We start from the raw sequence: 10,000 nt of genomic DNA, 5'->3' as shown, positions 1-10,000 counted from the left end.
CAACAGGACAGTCACTCTTATACTCCCAGAAAGTGAATATATATATCATTTACGTGAATCACTATCCGTATTTGAAGTGTGTGTGTATATAAATATATATATACATACAAATGAGCATACAGTAATATTTCCATTTGCTATTTGCCTTGCTATGGAGGGTTTTTGTCACTTTTTTACTCACATAACTTCACATATACATACATACATAATATATAATATATATAATATATATATATATATATATATCTATATATATATATATATATATATATATATATATATATATATATATATATATATATATATATATATGCAGTGGAAGTGTATTGTGTGTATTTACCTACACACTCACTCCACATTTCAGTAACATACATATACATCTAAATAATATTCACATATACACGTTTGCTATAAATGGAATTATTACAATTTTTACATTATATACACGTGCAATGAATGGAATAAACACTGTAATAAGTTTGAAATCGCCTATCCGAGCTGCTATGCATGGCTGATCCCTTTTCTCCAGCTTCCTTGAATGTACTACTGTATGAGGAAGATCATGTGACCAGATGCTAGTGCACGTTTAGAGAGAGGGAGGGCAGTGCTGACAAAGGGGTGTGCCTGGGTTTGTGACAGGCCATGAAGGGGCAGTGCCTAAGCAAATGCTTGTTAAAATAGAATACAAGAAAATTGGTCTTTCAAAGTTGTTTTTTTAAAAACCGAAAATGCTAAAAGTATTTTTTCTTACTACAGAACTGATTTATTAAAAAAAACACACATGCAGGATATAGACTGAACTGCAGCTTTAAGAATAGACACAGTATCAAAATGTTACAAATTGCATGATTAAACTCTCTATCACTTTTTGTCACTTGATATTAAAGTGAGACAATATTTATTTATAAAAGACTGTATTTTACCAGGAGAAAGTACGTTGACAGATACAGCACCTCTTGTTTTCAAGCATGTCCTTTGTACAATAAGAACGTAAATTAATTTTCTTCATTTTAACCATGTTAACAAATGCAATTTCCGTGTCGTGAAAAATTAACACGTACGACACAGTTCTGGTATTCATTAACAATTGGTGTTAACAAATATTTTATAATATTGGATAGCAACCATGACAACACATTTTTGACAAATGAATAACTCTGGTTATGAATATATAGTATTGAGATGCAATGGTAATTTTTTTGTTTACATTGGAAAAACATGATTGTACCCTAAGGAATGTGTTTAATTAAATTTCAAGCTTGTAATTAAACAAGCAAAAATGCTACAATTAGTAGGTAAGATCATTCAATTAAAGGCACAGAACACAATGTCACCCTAAAATGTCTTACCCTTGAAATAAAACCAATGGAAGAGGATAAAATAGGGTATTAACACTTTTCAATTAGACTAAATGACTTTAATCCTGCAAATAATGTCCTACTTTAATTAGAAGCTCTTTTCTTTATTACAAAGTGATGGATGTCCACTTTACAAGATTCACGTGTGACACTACAAAATCACTTTACATAAACATTACCATGTTATTTAATCTATTACATGGGCTGATTCGGATGTGCTTATTTCCATGCACAGCTTTGATTTTATTGTTTTCTTTCTATGCATGTAACATAATAGAGCACCATATACATTGGGGATAATGCTACACTTTTCACTAAGTCTAAAATAATAAAAAGGTGTTGTTAAATGTATATTTTAATTATGATGTAAAATCAAACCTGTTTCCCCCACCCTGCCCCTAAAAAAAGGCAAAGGGGTTTATTCTGTAAGGTGTGATAGCGCAGATGATGTGCTATCACAGATGATGTGCTATCACATGAAAAGCCCCATTAAAGTCTATAAGCCCCAATAAGCACGTTAGAATACGCCCCAAAATGTTGAAGGCAGAGATCACAGATTCTTCCTATATAAAGGGGCCTATTCTATAAGGCTTCCTTAAAAAAATCGCTGGGCCAGTTATACCGCCATTTTTTTCTTTAGGTAATTTTGATTAGTTTTCCACATAGTATAACTAATAGACATCATATATCCAACAATATGACCTTGTGAACATTCTTATACATTGAATAGAAATATTATTAATTCATTATTCAAATGTGAACCATGTTGCCTCTTTGTCCACCTCCCCTCCAGCACAGATCTGATGCTGCTGGGTAGATCAGCTTCAGACGACTTGGTGTGAGATACCAGTGGAATAGAATTTTGAAAATATTCTCTTTGCTAGTGGTATAGATAGAAGTCTTTGGGGCAAACTCCCAAATATCCTCCCAGTCATCTCAATCAATTTCTATGTTCAAATCGGGCGCCCATTTGGGCATCTAATTGTGATCGGGGGAGTCCATACCCACATATATTTTTGTGATCGGGACTTTGTGGTAGGTATCTCTTCTACAGTACATAATACCTCACAATTTGAGAGAGGAGGAAATTCTAGTTTTGTGGAGATTTTTTGCATGAAGTGCCAAATTTGTAAGTATTTGAACATACAGAAATCTTCTGTCTCGTATCTGGTTTGTAGATCCTGGAAGCGAAGGAACTTCCCATTATGTAATGTCGGCCATTTTCAATGTTTTTATCTTTGAATTGATCAAATTGTTTAATGTCACATACTGGGGGAAAAGTTGAGTTATTAAAACGTGGGATAAGTTGTGAAATGGTTGATATAAATTTGAATTTGCTCTTAGACTTGGTCCATACCTCCCAGGTACATCTTATCGGACCCAGCTCAAACAGTTTCATCTGTAGGTCCTTTTTTTCCCAGGGCTCATAGTGACATTTGCAGAGAAGACGTTCTGGCGTACTGGGATTCACTAGCCAACCAGCTGTATTGAGCTGGGTCGGCATTCCAAACCACCACTTGTCGTAATTGGGCGGCTTGGTAGTATTTTCAGATATCTGGGACACCCAAACCCCCTCTTACCTTCGATGTTAGCATGACTGATCTAGCTGTCATGAGCCTTTTGCCCTGCCAGATATAGTGGAACATTTTGTTTTTGGTAGATTTTTTCATTCGGATCAGGTATCCGAACTGGAAGGGTCTGGAAGTGATATAATAATCTTGGAAGTATATTCATTTTGACTGAAACTATTTTTCCAATCCAAAACAGCTGGAACCCTTCCAATCTTGCCAAATCTTTTTTGATCTTATCAAGTAAGGGTGAGTAGTTGCTTTTGTATAAGAAATGGTAGTGCCTGGTCATATATACTCCCAAGTATTTAATATGAGAGGAACTCTGTCTATAGTTAAAATTCAGCTTTAATAATTTGACCTCGGAGTCCAGGAGATTCAAATTTAGGGCCTCTGATTTATCATTATGATTGTATAACCCGAGATATTCCTAAAATTCAACAGGGCTTTTTGGAGATTGGGTAGAGAGATCTGAGGGCTTGTTAGTGTTAAGATAATATCATCTGCAAATAGAGACATTTTGTAATTCGTTTTTCCAATTGCTATGCCCTGGATATTTTTATTTGCTCTTATTTTGCAGCTAGGAGTTCAATCGTCAGGGCAAAAAGAAGAGGGGACAACGGGCATCCCTGTTTTGTGCCATTTTTAATTCTTATTGCGTCCAGCCCATTTCCTAGGAGTTTAACTAAAGCCGTTGGGTTTTGCTACAATGCTTGAATTCCCTCTAAAAATGAGTCTTTACATCCACATTTCTGTAATGTTTTATCTAAGAATACCCAGTCTATTCTGTCGAACGCCTTCTCTGCATAAGGACTTAGAAGAATAGGTCTCAATCCATGGACGGACGTACGGACATACCACCACCCCCCCCCCCCAGGAGTAAGGCGGCAGCGGTCAGTCAGTACGCTGGATCCTCTGGTGCACTTACACTCTCTCTCCCCACCACACCGAGCACACGCCCGCCATCACCCACCTCCCCACAGCATCGTTTGTGCCTTGGCTCCCCCGAGATCTCCTCCTCTTTGGCCGGGCGATGCGCCGTGTCCCCACACACTGACTGACACAACGGACGCACTGACACACACACTGATGCACACACTGTCGCACACACTGACGCACAGCACACACTAACACAATCTTACAGTCACACACACAGTGACACACATACTGACTGACTTACACACACTGATGCCCACACACTGACTGATGCGCACACACACACTGACTGACGCACACACGCACACACACTGACTGACGCACACACTGACTGACGCACACACTGACTGACACACACACACTGAATGACGCACACACACTGACTGATGCACACACACACACACTGACTGATGCACACACTGACTGACACACACACACACTGACTGATGCACAGCCAGTGACACACTGTCGCGCGCACACGCACACAGTGACACATACACAAACACAAGGAATTCACAGTTACTATAAGAATTGAAGTTCAAATAGATAAAACGCATTCTAAGTCAAACTTATTTGCGTTTTGGCACTGAAATAGTGTTTTGATTTTATCACAAATACAATTTCTGTGACAAATGACCTACAAAGTTTCACTTAAAATGCACGTGCTCGGCACGCACACACTTTTTTCTATTTGACGTGAATAACATATTTCTTTGCTAAACTGTGTGTGGTGTTAAGGTTTTATATTACATTATAAATTGTCAAGAGTGTGTTGCTCCCATTGCCCTACAGTGATGACATTAATCTGTCTGCAGCAAACATTATACAGTATGAGTGGACACCGGCTCATTGACTATTTGAGACTTAAAAAAGAGTCCTGTGTATCCAAAATGCCATATCCAGTGCATCTGAACAATTCCATTGATTTCAATGTGATTTATTTTGTTAATACATACTGTATGGTGCAATGTTGTTTTTCCCAACAATTACACCACTTTTACCTAGATACATTGGCCACTATATCTAACAATAAATTGATTACATCCTCTATTTTGGAGCAATTTTTATAAAGCAGATAAACCAAATTCTGATTTTAGACTATTAGAGTGTTTACATTTATGATTGATAGTTATATTTTGTAAACAATTAACAATTAGGATTCTAAAATCCTAATTCCCTCATCCTGTCCCACCTGGACTACTGCAACCTTCTTCTAGTCGGCATTCCCCTCTGTTCCTACTCCAATCCATCCAAAATGCTGCTGACAGACTCATCTACCTCACCCACTGCTCCAGATCTGACCCACCACTATGCAAATCCCTACACTGGCTTCCCATATCCTCTAGAATTAAATTCAAAAGCCTAGCTCTCAACGATGCTGCCCCCCTTACATCTCAGCCTTCATCTACAAATACCCTCCTAAATGCCCCAACATTCTGCCAATGACCTTCACTTCCTCCCTCGCTCCCACATACAAGACTTCTCCCATGCTGCACCTTGTCTGGAATTCCCTACCATGCACATCAGACATTTAGATGCTCAGTGAAAACCTACCCCAGCATTCAGACATTTAGATGCTCAGTGAAAACCTATCTTTTTAAGGAAGCCTATCTAGCATACCGCTAACCTACTGTATTAACCTTCCGCCCCCCACCCTATTGGTACCAGCTATGCGACTAGACCAAACTCTATGCCATCTGACACCACCTAACATCCACACCCCCAAACCTTAAAAGGATCAGCTGTGCAGCTTGACCATACTTCTTCCTGAGGCACACTCAGTCCCTCACTTAGCAGCCACTTTACTATTTGTTTCAACATTGCCCCTTATTCTTTCTGATTGTAAAGTCTTTACCTTTTGTATCTGTTTGCACTTATTTATCTTTATTTGATTTGTCAATCTGTTTATGTAATTTATATCACTCTGTGTCCCCATTGTACCACACCACAAAATATGGTGGTGCTTTATAAAGTAAGTAGCAGGTTTTTCCATATACCTGTGCAGGACTGGTCAATTGAGACCTTTCTCCCTCCACTGTAGAAGTAAATGTTAGGACCTGCATAGTGGTCATGCCGTGAAGTGGTTGCAGGAATATAATGCTTTGGCAAAAGGGTTTAACTAAATGACCCTTACTTATGAGAATATAATCATTTAAGTATTTTACTATGTATTTTGTCACATTGGATGTAGCATTGAGTATTTTTGACTTTTGTTGTATGCTTTATAAATAAATGATAATAATAAATATTTGCATTAGACCACATTTTCCAAATAGTATTTATTTGATCGATTTAACGTTTGGGATTAAACCATAGGGATGAATGTTGGTATGAAATTTTTTGTATGGAGATTTCCATAGACATCTTCAATTTTCTGTAATAGGATCTACTCATCATTGATTTTACTTATAGAGTTAATTATTGTTGAAAAGTAGAAAGTGTATTTGTGACAAGTACTGATAATTATGCCTGGGAAACATACATCTGAGTCCTTCATCCAGCACTCAGAAGGTTAACCCAGTAAGAATAGTTGGGCAATAAGGAAGTAAGCTGACACACCTGACAACCAGCTTTATAAGGAAGCTAATGCTTGTAGAAGGTGGCTGTCTCAGACTACAGAGCTGTCCTGTGCAAGCTGCTAGCCAGATGGATTTCCAACCCTCTCTAAGACACAGTAAAAACTTTGATATTGTTCCATGACTATTGTGGTGTAAGTTTAAGGGTTGTGAATTGGACATAGCCAGCCAGCCTGATAGATAGGGCTTGGAGAGTTAGCAAGTTCTCCCTATGAGGAGTAGGTGTTCTTTTTGTAAGTTTTTGTTTTGCCTTAAAGGGACAATGTGCCCAAATGTTAAGTTGTGCTGTGAAGCAATAAAACCACACAACATTTGTTTTAACCTGAAACTACACGTGTGGACTATTGTCTGACCTCGCCTACAGGCCATCCTGCCACAGTATTGCACTCCAGATGTGCCTATGAGTGGCATTTTGGTTCAAAATGAGAAAACTGTATCAGGCACTGGTGTAGATGCTAAAATAATTGATACTTATATAAAATCAGAAACATTTAAACCACCTTGTGCACTTTTTTTGTCATTTGGAAGGACCTACTCTAGTAGCTTTTCCATTCCAGAGGTTTTACATTTATTAAATACTGTAATTTTTTTCATGAATTTTAAGGGGACTCATGCTGTCATGGTCAAATGCTCATCATTATTAAGTTAACTTTACCAAATAATGTTAAAGGAATCAAATTCCATCAATGTCATTAGAGATTTTTCCAAGAAGAGGTAAAAACAAATTAAATCAACAAGCTTTTCTGGATTCTAATACCTATTGCAACACTCAAGTGCTTTATTTTCACGTTGAGTCATTCCTGAACATATTACTACTACAATATAATATATACATATATCATATATATATATATATATATATATATATATATATATATACAAAACCTCTGATTTATCAGTGTTATTTTCCTTACTAGTGATTACCAAGAGAGACTACAGCTCAACCCCGTTATAGCACGATCCGCTATAACGCGGATCCGCTTATAACGCGGTTTGAGCATGGACCCCGATTTTTTTTTTTTTTTTTTTAAACAAACAAACATTTTTTTTAAAAATTGGCACACTGCACACTGCACACTGCACACTGCACACAGTCACAGCACACTACACACACTCACAGCACTAGCACACACTGCACACACTCACAGCACACTGCACACACTCACAGCACACTGCACTCACAGCACACTGCACTCACAGCACACTGCACTCACAACACACTGCACACACTCACAGCACACACTCACACACCACACTCACACCACACTCTCACCACACACACACCACACACACCCCACACACACACCCCTCCCACTCCCCCTCCCTACATTTATATTGTGAAGGAGAATATAATGGGTATATGACTTTGTGATGGTGTTTTAAATGAGTAGGGCAGCCTTTATATGTTATTGTGTGAAAGTGTAGTATGATTGGTGCTTGTTTATTTGTGCTAAGCTGTTTTATTAGGTAGAGGAGGGACCAGGGGGCTAGGTTGCATACATTTATGTGCGTTTTGGGTTCTAATATTGTCCCTTTAAATGTCGCTGCTGGTTTATTTATGTTTTCGTTAATGGTGTATTCTTTGCATGTGCAAAAGACTTGACAGTGCGGCTGATTGCTAGGGACAGTAGCGGGTTGTCCCGCTCGGTAAGGACGTGGGGATTAAGGTAATATATTCCATAGCATGTATATGTATGGTAGAGTTGCTGGTGTTAGCTTCTTTTTTTCCCCCGCCCTGATCTTTGTCTGGCTGGGGCTTAATGCTGCCACTATGAACACATTGGCCGGTTTGATTATCTTTATTGCTGACGAGGCGATCTGCGCATGCGCGAGAGATCCGACAATGTGGACTGGTTGCTATGGATGCGAGCGAGCCTTTGAAGGGCTGTCCCGTTCGATCGGGAACAAGGTGGCAAAAGTACTAAGCTTTATGGTATGTTTTTTCTGTACACTTAAAGAATGGATGATTTTGTTGGGCTCCTTTGTTGTCCATGTTGCTCTCTCCTGGTGCTGTTAATATATTATGCTAGGGCTGCTATTATGTGTATACGTAATGCGCTATGCTAACATCTACAATGTATTCCCACAGATGGACTAATTAATTGAACTAATCAGTGGTTTTCTTTGACGTGTTTCATGCCTCATGAACAAACTCACTTTATTCCTGATTTTTCAGCTGTTGCTCATTATGTAATGAAGTGAGGGGGGAAGTGAGGCTGCTAGGGGAAGTTATGGTGGATGCTGGGGGACGTGTAGGGCTGCCGGCCACCTCTTCCCTCCCTCCTCCCGATCAGGCACGGCGGCCATTTTTTTTTTTTAAATTAGCGCGACCCCGGTTCTAGCGCGGTTGGATCAGGTGGCCCCGAGGCTTGCGCTATAACAGGGTTGAGCTGTATATAGTCCAACAATGCTTTTATCAAGGATGGAGGGTATCTCGATGTTAATAAAATGTCATCAGCAAAAAGCTAAATATATATATATATATGCCTAATATTTTGGAATTTTCTCTCATTTTAATTGCCAGGGGTTCCATTGCTAGGATAAAAAAGCAAAGGGAAGAGTGGGAAACCTTGCATTGTGCCTCTGCAAAAGGCACAAATATTAGAATTTATGACATTGGTAGTGACATTGGTAGTGATCATTGCTTGGGAATTAGTGTACAATCATGTAATCAAAGACAATGTTATTACCAAAACCACATTTCTATGTGGAAAATGAATGACCATTCAATACAATCAAAATCTGTGTTAGCATCAAGCGATAGACAATCAATAGGTAATAACATTGTTTGCTAAAATAAAGACATTGAGTAATCTTTTCATGCTATCTATACTAGTTCTTTAGGGTATTCAGCCTACTTGATCAGAGTTAATTCATGTATCCATTATTTTATCGAATCTGTTATCGGCTATAACTATGGCACAATACCATAGTGAATCGCCATATTGTGAACCCAACCGAGCTCCTATAAGCAGCACCTGCAGAGGTAAGTATCTCAGGAAGCAGGGGGTCCTGCTTTCTAAGATACGCTGGAGCAGTGCATTTCAGCTCCGTAGACCACCTACTCCAAGCCTTTTAAAAAAATATATATGATTTAAAAAATAGTGTTGCCCAGAGGGCTGCTTTATATAGGGAGGGATGGCATGTATGGTAGACAAAAGTGAATATATATGGCATAATGTATATAAACCTATGATGACACAGTTCGTGAGTAGACAAGTAATTTTTTCAGATGGGATACTGTAGTTAATATGCTACAGCTGAGGCCCATATGCACAAAGTAGTGTTAGCCTATTAAACATGACTTTACTACATGTAAAAAAAAACCACAGGGCTAACTAAGGTAAATAACGGGATATTAATTCAGTTTTTTTACAGCTAAACATTTTTTTCTTTTTTATTTCCATCATTTAAATTAAGGTACACATAAGCTAATTAGAGTCTGAATTATATTCATCCAAGATTTGGTAAGCAGCGTTGTGTTGAAGCTGGAAAATAAGTATATAGTATTTAGACCAGGGGTTCGCAAACTTTTTGCCTTGCGCCCCCCTGCCGGCATTCC

The 10,000-nt window shown here is 38.4% G+C and overlaps 1 protein-coding gene across 13 annotated transcripts in view; it reads right to left on the bottom strand.

Annotated features, from left to right (window-relative positions):
- Positions 1 to 10,000, bottom strand: part of ROBO2 (roundabout guidance receptor 2) — a 1,224,910-nt gene that overhangs the window by 139,849 nt on the left and 1,075,061 nt on the right. The gene's annotated exons all lie outside the window — the stretch shown is intronic.

The sequence above is a fragment of the Ascaphus truei genome, chromosome 3 (assembly GCF_040206685.1).
Source record: "Ascaphus truei isolate aAscTru1 chromosome 3, aAscTru1.hap1, whole genome shotgun sequence".
Lineage (NCBI taxonomy): Eukaryota > Metazoa > Chordata > Amphibia > Anura > Ascaphidae > Ascaphus > Ascaphus truei.
Note: the sequence above shows the minus strand (reverse complement) of the source record. Positions and strands in the feature narration are given on the sequence as shown.